A 13,040-nucleotide genomic window follows, 5' to 3' on the forward strand; every position below is an offset into this window, starting at 1 on the left:
TTTTAAAATATGCATATTTACCAACACACTCTTTATTACCTTTTAAATATATAAAGATTTAGGCAGGGCACTGTGGCTCACGGTTGTAATCCCAGCACTTTGGGAGGCTGAGGTGGGCGGATCCCTTGAATTTAAAAGTTTAAGACAAGTGGGGCAACCTGACAAAACCGTGACTGTACAAAACAATACAAACAAACAAACAAAAATTATCCAGGCATGGTGGCACACGCCCGTAGTTGCAGCTACTCAGAGCCTGAGGCGGGAGGATCCCTTGAGCCCGGGAGGCTGAGATTGCAGTGAGTCGAGGTCACACCACTGCAATCTAACCTGGGCAACAAACTGAGACCCTGTCTCAAAAAACAAACAAAAAATATAATAAATATATATATATTTATGGATTTGATATATATATTATGGATTTGATATATGCATGTATGAAATTGATTTTCTAAAAGATATAAACATTTGTTTCTGTCATTTAAGGTTTTAATCCATATTGATTTTAAGCACACACTAGGCAAATATCCTTCTCATGAGGTAGGGAAACAAAATTATCTTTTAAATTTTTTTGAAGTTAGTGTATCTTATTATTTCATTGAACTGACGTGCCAGTTTTTTAAAATATCAAAGTTACATATATACATGGTCATTTTTGAACTCTTGCTCTGTTCTGTTATTCAATTTTTCTATTCCTGTTGCAATAACATATTATCTAATTTCTTGTTGCTTTACATCTTCATATTGGGCAAAGCAAATATTCTTCATTCCTCATTAGCACAATAAAGTTCTGCCAAAAAAATCAGAGCACAGCATTAGAAAATATATGGAGTTGGAATTGCACTGAATTGACCAATCAGTATATTGAGAAATGTCATATTTCTCAAATGTCATATTTGTATGCCTTTAATATCTCTACATTTAGTCTTATAATTTCCCGTGTATAAGTATTCAATATCTTTTATAAAAAATTGTTACTAGGTACTATATGGCATTTTTTCTATTGTAATATTAATTTTAAATTATGTTTACCAATTGTTTTCTGTGTCCTTAGAAAAAATCTTTGCTATTTTCCTAGATTTTTGTGTAGTAATCCATTTCCAGCACTTTAACATTTTATCATTTATAATAATTTTTATAGATGATTGGCTTTTCTCTGTATTCACTTATTTACTCCTAATAATGGCCATTTTAGTACCCCCTATCATTTCTTGTAATTTAATTATTATATATGTCTGATTGACATAGTGAGGACTTTTAGCACAAAAATAATTAGACGTGGTGATGACAGGCATCTCTGTTTTGTTATTGCTCAGAAGAGAGTATTTGTCATCATTCCCCACTTAGAATAATATTTGCTGTTGGTTAAATTCATTACCTTTATCAGGATGACAAATTACCCTTTTATTCTTCATTTATTAAGAGTTATATTCATGAACAAGTGCTGATCTTTATAAAATATTTTTTCTGCATACTTTTTTCCTTATTTTCTTCTAATGCAGTGAATAATTTATAAAATTTTCAATAATAGTAAATTTTCCTTGTTTACCTAAACCTCAAAATGTTCATGAAAATTTTTGTCTTTAGTACACTTTTGGGTTAGTTTTGCTATTATTTGACTTAGAATTCTTCTTCTGTATAAATTAGAGAAATGGGTCTGCGATTTTCATTCTCTGTTTTTGTTGGGTTTTGTAGCGCAGATAATGCTAGGATGATACAGGCTATTTTGAAACAATCCTTCATTTTATATTCCCCACATGATGTTCAATGGGATTATAATGCTGTGCTTTAACTCTAGAATGTTTGGCAGAATTTACTAGCAAAGCAATCTAAGATTAGTATTTCTTCATGAAGGGTATCAACAACGGCTTAAATTAATTTAATAATTACTTCGAACTTTGCTGAACTTTGTTTTAAAAAAATTCTTTTAAAACATTTGGTCCTTGAAATCTACTCTTTCCTGGAATTGTTTTTATTACAGCATATTTTAGAATCTGTTTCCAGAAAGATGTACATAGCATTTCCCTATTCTCTTCTTTGGTGTCTTCCTTATTTTCTGTTGTTTTTTCCTATTCATTTATCAGAATTGTGTGTCCCTCTCCCTACTTTATCCCTACAGATAATGTCTATTATGTTAAATACTTCAAATAATCAATCTTTATCATTTGTTTTTTCTGTATTATTTAACATTTTGTTAAGTATTTCAGTTATTTCTGTATTTTTTTCTAATATTTTACATTTTATGAATTGTTATGTTGTTCCGTCTCTAAATTTTCAACTGTATGGTTAGATCATTTTCATGATTTGATTATTACATATTGGATGCATGTATCAAAATATTTCATGTACCCCCCAAAATATGTATAAATATTACATATCAATATAAAATAGAAATTAAAATTTTAAAAATAATAACATAAAATAAGTGTTTGCAGTGACAAACTTCCCTCAAAATCCTGTTTGTGCTGAATTCCAGAAGTTTTATATTCCTTGTTTTAATCTTTATTTGTTTTTAAATATTTCTAAAAGTTCTATTATAATTTATTGTTGATTCATAGATATATAAAATCATATTACTTAATTTCTAAGTAAAGTCATATTATTTAAATGCTTTTAACTCCATTGAAATTGCATTTTGGTCAGAGCATGTATGATATATTCATTATAATGTTTATTTTTAAAAAATTTACTGAAAATTGAGCTAAGGTCTAATATTGTGATCAAGTTTTATAGTGTCCAAAGTGTGCTAGAGAAATATGTGTATTCTCTAACAGTTGCATGAAAAATTCTGTAGCAAATTCTCCATGCTTCATTTTATTAACTGTGTTGTTCAATATTTTACATCTCAGCAGTTTTTGTCCGCTTGATTTTTGATAATCAATGAAGGAATTTAAAATCTCTCCTTATAATGTTTCAGTTTCTCCCTACTATCTATTGGTTATCTATATATTTGGAGTATTTTTCTTATATTCTTATATTCAGAATTATATTTTTTGTGGAATTTTTCTATTTTGTGAATACTTTCTCCTCCATGATTTTTTGATAATACACTCCATTAAGAATTTTACCTTCAAAAGTTAGGAAGTTGTTCTGAGACATATTTGGTAGTCAGAATTGAAATACACCAACCTTTTAGTAAGTAACTACTAACATTAAAAATTAATTGTACATTGGTTTCTGTTGCTAGACAGATGGAGTAGATGTGTCTTTCCTTATTATTCTATGATTTTTAACTAAAAACTGATTATTATATATAAAATAAGCATTTAAAAAATCTCTTAAAGCTGGAAAGAAGGCACCCTGGCAAAGGACATCATGATACAAGTAATGACATGGTGATAAATTTACTGAGTTTTTTTTTTCTTCATATATTCCTGATTTGGAGATAGAGAAGCTGGCAAACTGGGAACATCAATGAGCACAGAAAAACAAAATAGCCCAACAAACCCCACTCTCTCTAGCCCAAGGAACTGTAAAGGAAGAGTTTAGTAAAATAGGAAAGTTTTAAACAATAACCACTCTCATTCAGTCAAATGCCACAAAAAACAAACAAACAAACAAACAAACAAAAAAACAAAATCCCTACTAATGACAGATAAGGTTGAATAGAAAACCGGGTCTTACACCATTCCAAGGCTATAACAAGATTCTCAAACAGCACTGTTGGGTTAATGTCAGAGAAAGCCAGGTGGGAAGCCAAAACTTTCATTTCTGTCTCCAGTAATGAACCCCATCCACAGTTAGAAGAGGAGACCATATGGGAAAATTGGACTTCCATCCACATATGGCCATAATGGGGCACCTTTCTCCACCCATACTGGAATGGTATAAGAGAAGGGGTAATAGAGAGTCAAGACTTGCATTATCACTCCATAATAATAAAGTCAACCACAGCGGAGTGTCAGTAGAGATGATACAGCAACCCAACACTCCCATGTCCACCTAACAGTAACGAGGAACCAATCTCACCTTGGGTACCAATGGAGGCTGAGTGAGAGAACTTAAGTGTATCTGTTTATTATTATCGCTGTAACAAATTACTACAAACATAATGGGCTAAACAATATAAATTTATTAGCTACAGTTCTGGGTATCAGAATTCTGAAGTGAGAATTGCTGGGCTAAAATTGAGAGGTGATTAGGATTGAACTATTTCTGGAGTCTCTGGAGAAGAATCTGTTCCCTAGTCTTTTCCAGTTTCTGGAGCACACATACATTTCTTGGTTTATGGGACCTTCATTTATCTAAAGTCAGCAATTATAAGGATCCCTGTAGTTATGTTGGGCCAACCTAGGAAAATCTTGACATCTCAAGTTCTATTAGCAATCTTCAATTTATCTGCAACCTTAATGCATCCCTTGCCATATAACATGTAATTTATGTTGCCCGTGTATTAGCATATTAACATTCTAGGAGAGGGAGCATTATTCTGCCTACTACACAATAAATAATGAGGAAAAAAAATATCATTTCCCTGTTGGAATGGTGTCAAAGAACACTAATAAAAAGGTTTAAATAAAATCCAGTGTTTCATAAGATAATCTGAAAATGAGCTTTTAACTGAAAATTACTTGATAGAAAAGAGCTGTAAAGATATCTAGAAGAAGGAAAGAAAACAATCTATGTGTACTAACATCATGAAAATTGAAAAAAAAATTAAATATTTTAAATCAGTATGAAAATGCCTTGATGAACAACTAAAAACACCCTTGAAATGAACGTCTAAGAAAGTGTTCTGAAAGAAATAGGAAGTCTCATCAAATAAATAGATGGAATAAGGAAGAACCTATCAAAAATATTTGAAATAAAATGCTTAAAATAAAGCAAACTAAAAGACCAGTGGATAAGCTTGTGAGCATATAGAAGGGCAATGGAAATAGTCAGTAAACTAGAATATACAACAACAGAAATTGCCCACTCTGAGCAAGAGAGAGAGAGAAAATTACTTAAAAGAGACAAATATGAATCTCAGGCACCTGTAGAACCACAACAGAAAATCTGACATTCATGTCCCTGGAGTCTCAGGAAAGAAATGAGAAATCACGTGTGGCTGGAAAAGTCCTGAAAGAATAATGGCTAAAAACTTCACAAATTGGCAAGAAATGTTGGCCTACAGATTTAAGAAGCTCAGCAAGTCTCAAAACAGAATAAACTCAAATAAATGTATGACAAGAAACTTCATAGCTACATTTAAGAAAGCAAAAGACAAAATACACTTAAAAGCAAACGGAAGGAAATATGTATATTATCTACACAGGAAAAACTGAATGACTTCAGAAACCATAGAAATTAGAAGAAAATGATGCAATATTCAGGTGCTGAAAGAAAAGAACTGTCAGCACTGAATTCTATATCCAATGAAAATATTTTTGGAAAGATGTGTGGCATTGGTAAACAGTCAAATCGAAGGCACCACCGTATGCATAACAGATAAAGGTAAATATGGTGGCTGCAGCTGAGTTGTATACAATATAAATTCAGGAAATCAGTTGATAAAATTTAATGATATCATTACATTTCTTTTTCTTCTTTTTTCTTTTGGTTTCTCTTCTCGCTTCATTTCATTCATTTGATCCTCAATCGCTGATACTCTTTCTTCCAGTTGATCGAGTCGGTTACTGAAGCTTGTGCATTTGTCACGTATTTCTTGTGTCATGGTTTTCATCTCTTTCATTTCGTTTAGGACCTTCTCTGCATTAATTACTCTAGCCATCAATTCTTCCACTTTTTTTTTCAAGATTTTTAGTTTCTTTGCGCTGGGTACGTAATTCCTCCTTTAGCTCTGAGAAATCTGATGGACTGAAGCCTTCTTCTCTCATCTCGTCAAAGTCATTCTCCGTCCAGCTTTGATCCGTTGCTGGCGATGAGCTGCGCTCCTTTGCCGGGGGAGATGCGCTCTTATTTTTTGAATTTCCAGCTTTTCTGCCCTGCTTTTTCCCCATCTTTGTGGTTTTATCTGCCTCTGGTATTTGATGATGGTGATGGACTGATGGGGTTTTGGTGTAGGTGTCCTTCCTGTTTGATAGTTTTCCTTCTAACAGTCAGGACCCTCAGCTGTAGGTCTGTTGGAGATTGCTTGAGGTCCACTCCAGACCCTGTTTGCCTGGGTATCAGCAGCAGAGGCTGCAGAAGATAGAATATTTCTGAACAGCGAGTGTACCTGTCTGATTCTTGCTTTGGAAGCTTCCTCTCAGGGGTGTACTCCTCCCTGTGAGGTGTGGGGTGTCAGACTGCCCCTAGTGGGGGATGTCTCCCAGTTAGGCTACTCAGGGGTCAGGGACCCACTTGAGCAGGCAGTCTGTCCCTTCTCAGATCTCAACCTCCGTGTTGGGAGATCCACTGCTCTCTTCAAAGCTGTCAGACATAGTTGTTTGCGTCTGCAGAGGTGTCTGCTGCGTTTGTTTAGTTTACTGTGCCCTGTCCCCAGAGGTGGAGTCTACAGAGACAGGCAGGTTTCCTTGAGCTGCTGTGAGCTCCACCCAGTTGGAGCTTCCCAGCAGCTTTGTTTACCTACTTAAGCCTCAGCAATGGCGGGCGCCCCTCCCCGAGCCTCGCTGCTGCCTTGCCGGTAGATCACAGACTGCTGCGCTAGCAATGAGGGAGGCTCCGTGGGTGTGGGACCCTCCCGGCCAGGTGTGGGATATGATCTCCTGGTGTGCCTGTTTGCTTAAAGCGCAGTATTGGGGTGGGAGTTACCCGATTTTCCAGGTGTTGTGTGCCTCAGTTCCCCTGGCTAGGAAAAGGGACTCCCTTCCCCCTTGCGCTTCCCAGGTGAGGCAATGCCTCGCCCTGCTTCAGCTCTTGCTGGTCGGGCTGCAGCAGCTGACCAGCACCGATTGTCCGGCACTCCCCAGTGAGATGAACCCAGTACCTCAGTTGAAAATGCAGAAATCACCGGTCTTCTGTGTCGCTCGCGCTGAGAGTTGGAGACTGGAGCTGCTCCTATTCGGCCATCTTGCTCCGCCCCCTCTATTCCAATGATATCATTACAAATGGAAGAAAGAGTTGTTGAAGATATATCCCAGATTTCTGAAAGGAGCGCCTGGGTTGATGGGAAAGCTTGTATTAAAACAAGGAAGACCTGGGAAGTAACAAGTATTTGGAAAAATACCAAGAGTTTTAAGTTTTGTTCAACTTCTCCAATCTTACAAAAACCTGTTTCTTAACTTTAATGGAACTACGAAACTTATTTTTTCTTAAAATAAGTTTGTTTCTTTCCTAATTATTGAATTAGTAACAGATAAAGGAAATTATTGAATTAATAACAAATGAAAGAAATAGTTACATTTGTTATCAGCTATTAAGTCATATTCATTGCGTTTTTTAACCAATAAAATTGACACTCTTTTGTTGTAAAATTCAATAATATTGACAATTGCATAAGGTCATTTTATAATACCAAAACCAAGAAATAGAATATTAATCCAGAAAACACCCCTATGTTCCTTTGCTTTCAATGTCCCTTATGACTACCCCGGCCATAGCAACCACAGATTTGTATTCTTTTCTTATCCTTTTCCCTTTCTCGAAATGTAACAAATGTATTGATTTTGTATCTAGCTTTTCAAACTACTACTGTGCTTGGAGATTCATATATATTGCATAATTCAGTAGTTTGTATTTATTGTTGAATAGATTTTATGGATACACAACCATTGGCTTATCCATGTATTGGTTGAGTAATAGATTGCTTCCAATTTGGGATCATTAAAAATAAAGCTGCTATAAAAATTTACTTACAGGTTTTTGTGTGACTATAGATGTTCATTTTTCTTTAGTAAATACCTAAGAGTAAGATTCATGGGTTCAGGGACTATATGTTCTGCATTTCTATAGTTATTTAGATTTAATTATGTATTTAATATTTGAAATATATTCAGTCAGTTGTTTGTTACCACGGGTCTGCTTTTTTAAGACTGCATTTTGATTTATCATTTGCCTGGTTCAAAAAAGAAATATTTATTAATATGTGCAGATGAGTAATGCCTTCTAAATTCTTGAGCTTCTAACCATATTTTATTGATGTTATAATATGTGGATGACATTTGATTTGGAATATAATTTTTCCTCTGGTGAAATCTCTGAGGATCTCACTCAATATTTGCCAGTTCTGAAGGGAAATCTACAAACTACATACTCGTCTCTTCCTATTTGTAGATAAAATGGTAGAAGTCCTTGATACACATCTGTGGTTTTGTTATGGATAGTATTTTAAATAATTATGTTTATTATATTTTCTATGTAGTATGTGATAAATTATTTTCATTCCTCACTCAGGATTTTTTACTTTTGTTTTCTGAATTGTAATATTAAATTGTGTTTCATCTCCATTAAAAAAACCTCTTTATTGCAAGAATTTCAAATAATTGAATCTCAGCTCCTTATGCACTTTTACATTCTCACTCTTCATGGTCTTTATACATTAATAGCCTCCGTTTGGATTAATTTTGTTTGTTTTGTACATTTGGTTTTAAGTTGCTCTGTATTGCTATTTGCATATTTACAGTATGTTCCTAATCTGCTTGTGCTCTTTATTGCTGGAGTTAGAACTGTGGTTGTATCACATTAGAAAATTAAGATAATCACATTAGGTTTATGTTTTTTTCATATAGAAGTTTGGGTACAGTATGTGTTTGATTAGAAAAATTTTAAAACAAGTTTTAATTTCTAAGTTTGAAGGCTGCTATAGTATCTCCTACTTCCTTATGTTTCTTATAAAATAGAAATTGCACAGTACACCTGTGGAAATTATAATAATACATTGAACTCAGACAGGAATTGTTGCATTTTAATTTTCCATCTTGATTGGCTTGGTGCCATACTTGCAATAGAAAGTGAGTACTCATCTCATTGTTTAAGTGTGTGGTTCCTCTCCCTTTCTGCCACACTGTCTCTTGCTTCTGCTTTTGCCATGTGCTCCTGCTCCATCGCCTTGAATAAAAGTTTCTTGAAGCCTACCGAGAAGTCGAACAGATGTCAGTACCATGCTTGTACAACCTGCAGAACCAAGAGCCAATTAAATATCTTTTCTTTATAAAGTACTCAGTCACAGGTATTTTCTTATAGCAATACTGCAATGACTTAATAACAGGATATTGTCCATGAAAATTTCCCCAACCTCACCAGAGGTGTTGACAGGCAAAGTAGAAAATTCAAAGAAACCCTAAGAGATACTATACAATAGCATCATCCCCAAGACATATACAGATCAGATTCTCCAAAGTCAATTTTAAAGAAAAAAATATTAAAGGCAGCTAGAGAGAAGGAGCAGGTTCCATTTGTACATGGAACCCCATCAGTCTATAGACCTTTCATCAGAAACCTTACAAGTCAGAAGAGATTGGGGACCTATCTTTAACATCCTTAAAGAAAAGAATTTCAAACAACAACAAAAAAATCATTTTCAGCCAAACTAAGCTTTATAAGCAAAGGAGAAACAAAGCCTTTCAAACAAGCAAATGCTAAGGGAATTTGTTACCACCAGCTTTGCCTAATAACAGATCCCTAAGGGGGTACTAAATATGAAAATGAAAGACTGATACCTTCCATCACAAAAACACACTAAAGTACAGAGCCCACTGACACTATAAAGCAACTGTACAATTAAGTCTACATAACAACCACCTAACAACACTATGACAGGATCAAACCCTCACAAACCAATATTTACCTTAAATGTTAACTGGCTAAACAGCCACACTTAAATGGCACAGAGTGTCAAGTTGGATAAAGAAGCAATGCCCAACTGTATGCTGTCCACAAGTGATCCAGCTCACATGCAATGACACCCATAATCTCAAAGAAAAAGGATGGAGAAAGGTTTATGAACCAAATGGAAAACAAAAAAGACCAAGAGCTGCTATTCTTATTTCAGACCCAAAGGACTTTACACCAACAATAATAAAAAGGACAAAAAAAAAAAAAAGACCATTACATAATGATAAAGGATTCAATTCAACAAAACAACTTCACTATCCTAAATATATATGCACTCAAAATTGGGGCACCCAGATTCATAAAACACGTTCTTAGAGAGCAACGAAGAGATTTAGATAATCACACAATAATAATGAGAGATTTCAACACCCCAGTGTTAGAGAGATCATTGAGGCAGAAAACTAAAAAAAAAAAAAAGATATTATGAATTTACACTCAACACTTGACCAAATGGACTTAACAGATATCTACAGAATATTCCACCCAACAACAGAATATACATTCTTATCTGCACATGGCACATACTCTAAGTTTAACCACACATTTGGCCATAGAGCAATTCTCAACAAATTCAAAATACAGAAATCTTACTAACCACACTGTTGGATCACCACACAATAAAATGAGAAATCAATACCAAAAACATCACTCAAAACCATATGATTACATGGAAAGTAAACAATCTGTTCCTGACTGGCTTACCCTTAATTTCATTCTTTACCCAAATGAAGGGGAATAAAATAGCAGAGAGAGAGATGCTCATTCATTAAAGAATAAAATTAAGTCAGGAATCACAAAAGTTTTTGAGACAAATGAAAACAAAGGTACAACATACTAGAATCTCTGCAACACAGTTAATGCAGTGTTAAGAGAAAAGTTCATGGCACTAAATGCCTACATAAAGAAGTAAGAAGATCTCAAATTAACAAGCTAACATTGCACCTAGAGAAACTAGACAAACAAGAACAAATTAACACCAAAACTTGCAAAAGAAATAACGAAAATCAAAATCAGGGCTTAAAGAATGACACTGAGAAGTGAAACTCCATACAAAAGATCAATGGACCAAAAACTTGCTTCTTCAAAAGAATAAACAAGACTGATACACGACTAGCTAGATTAATTAAAAAGTTAAAGGTCAAAATAACCACAATCAGAAATGACAAAGGGAACATTACCACCAAACCCACAGAAATACAAAACATCATCAGAGACTATTGTGAAAATCTCTATGCACACAAAACTAGAAAACTTAGAAGTAATTCATAGATTCCTGGAAAAATACAAACTCTTAGGACTGAACAATGAAAAAATTTAAATCCTGAACAGAACAATTATAGAATTGGATCAATAATTTAAAAATCTACCAACCAGAAAAATACCTGAACTAGATACCTTTACAGCTGAATTATAGCAGATGTACAAAGAAGAGCTGGTACCAATCCTATGAAGGTATTACAAAAAATTGAGGAAGAAGGACTACTCCCTAATCCACTTTGTGACACTGGCATCATTCTGATATCAAACTGGCAGAGGCACAGAGAAAAAAAATCAGGCCAATATTTCTGATGAACATAGATGCACAAATCCTAAACCAAATACTATCAGACAGCATCTAGCAGTACATCCAAAAGGTAATTCACCATGATCAAGTTTGCTTTATTCCTGTTATGAAAAGTTGGTTCTGCATATACAAATCAATAAGTTCTGATTGAGCATATAAACGATGCTAACAACAAAACTACATGATCACTTCAATAGATGCAAAAAGGATTTTTGATGATATTGAATATCTCTTCATGTTAAAAACCCTCAACAATGTAGGAATCAAAGGAACATACCTCAAAATAATAACAGTCATTTATGACAATCCACAGCCAGTAGTAAATTGAATGGGCAAAAGCTGGAAGCATTCCCCTTGAGAATCGGAACAATAAAAGGATGCCCACTCACACCACTCATATTCAACATAGCACTGGAAGTCCTAGACAAAGCAATCAGGCAAGAGAAAGAAATAAAAGTAATTCAAATGAGAAAATAAGTCAAACTATCTCCTTTGTCAGACAATATATATCTAGACCTAGAAAACCTTGTAAGTTTACTTAAAATCTATACTTAGAAAGCGTCTGCCCAAAGGCTCTTAGAACTGATAAACAACTTCAGCAAGTGTTCAGGATACAAAATCGATGTACAAAAATCAGTAGCATTTCTGCATAGCAATAATTTTCAACCTGAGAGTCAAATCAAGAAACCAATCCCATTCACAAGAACCACAAAAAGAATAAAATATCTAGGAATACAGCTAACTGGGATGATGAAATAACTCTACAATGAAAATTACAAAACACTACCCAAATAAATCAGAAATGAAACAAATGGAAAAACATTCCATGTTCATGAATCGGAGGAATCAATATTGTTAAAATGACCATACTGCCCAAAGCATTTTACAGATTCAATGCCATTTCTGTAAAACTACTAATGTCATTTTTACAGAATTAGAAAAAAAACTATTCTAAAATTCATATAGAACAAGAAAATAAATAAATAAAATCCTAAATGATCAACATAATCCCAAAAGGCAAAAAGCAAAAAGAACAGAGCCAGATTCATCATACTACTCAACTTCAAACTGTACTACAAGGCTACAGGAAAAAAGCATGGTACTGATACAAAAATAGACACAGAGACAAATGGAAATGAAAGAATGCCACACACACACACACACACACACACACACACCTACAATCATGTGATCACTGACAAAATTGACAATAACAAGCAACTGGAAACAAATTCTCTATTCAATAAATGATGTTGGAATAACTAGCTAGCCATAGGCAAAAGATTGAATCTGGACCCCTTCCTTTCACCATAGACAAATATCAACCCAAAATGGATTAAAGACTTAAATGTAAAATCAAAAACTGTGAAAACCCTAGAAGTAAACCTAGGGAATATTACTCTGGGCATAGGCCTTGGCAAAGATTTCATGATAAAATCTCCAAAAGTATTTGCAACAACAAATAATAGATAAATGGGAGGTAAGTAAACTCAAGAGCTTCTGCACAGCAAAATAAACTATTAACAGAATAAACAGAAAACCTACATAATAGAAGAAAATATTTGCAAACTATAAATCTAACAAAAGTCTAATATCCAGAATTTATATCTTAAGTCAGTGAACAAAAAACAAACACCCCCATTAAAAATGGTCCAAGGGCATGAACACACACTGCTGAAAAGAAGACATATATGGGGCCAACAAACATATGAAAAAACACTCAACATCACTTATCATTAGAGAAATGCAAATCAAGACCACA

This window comes from Macaca mulatta, chromosome 17, assembly GCF_049350105.2.
Source record: "Macaca mulatta isolate MMU2019108-1 chromosome 17, T2T-MMU8v2.0, whole genome shotgun sequence".
NCBI lineage: Eukaryota > Metazoa > Chordata > Mammalia > Primates > Cercopithecidae > Macaca > Macaca mulatta.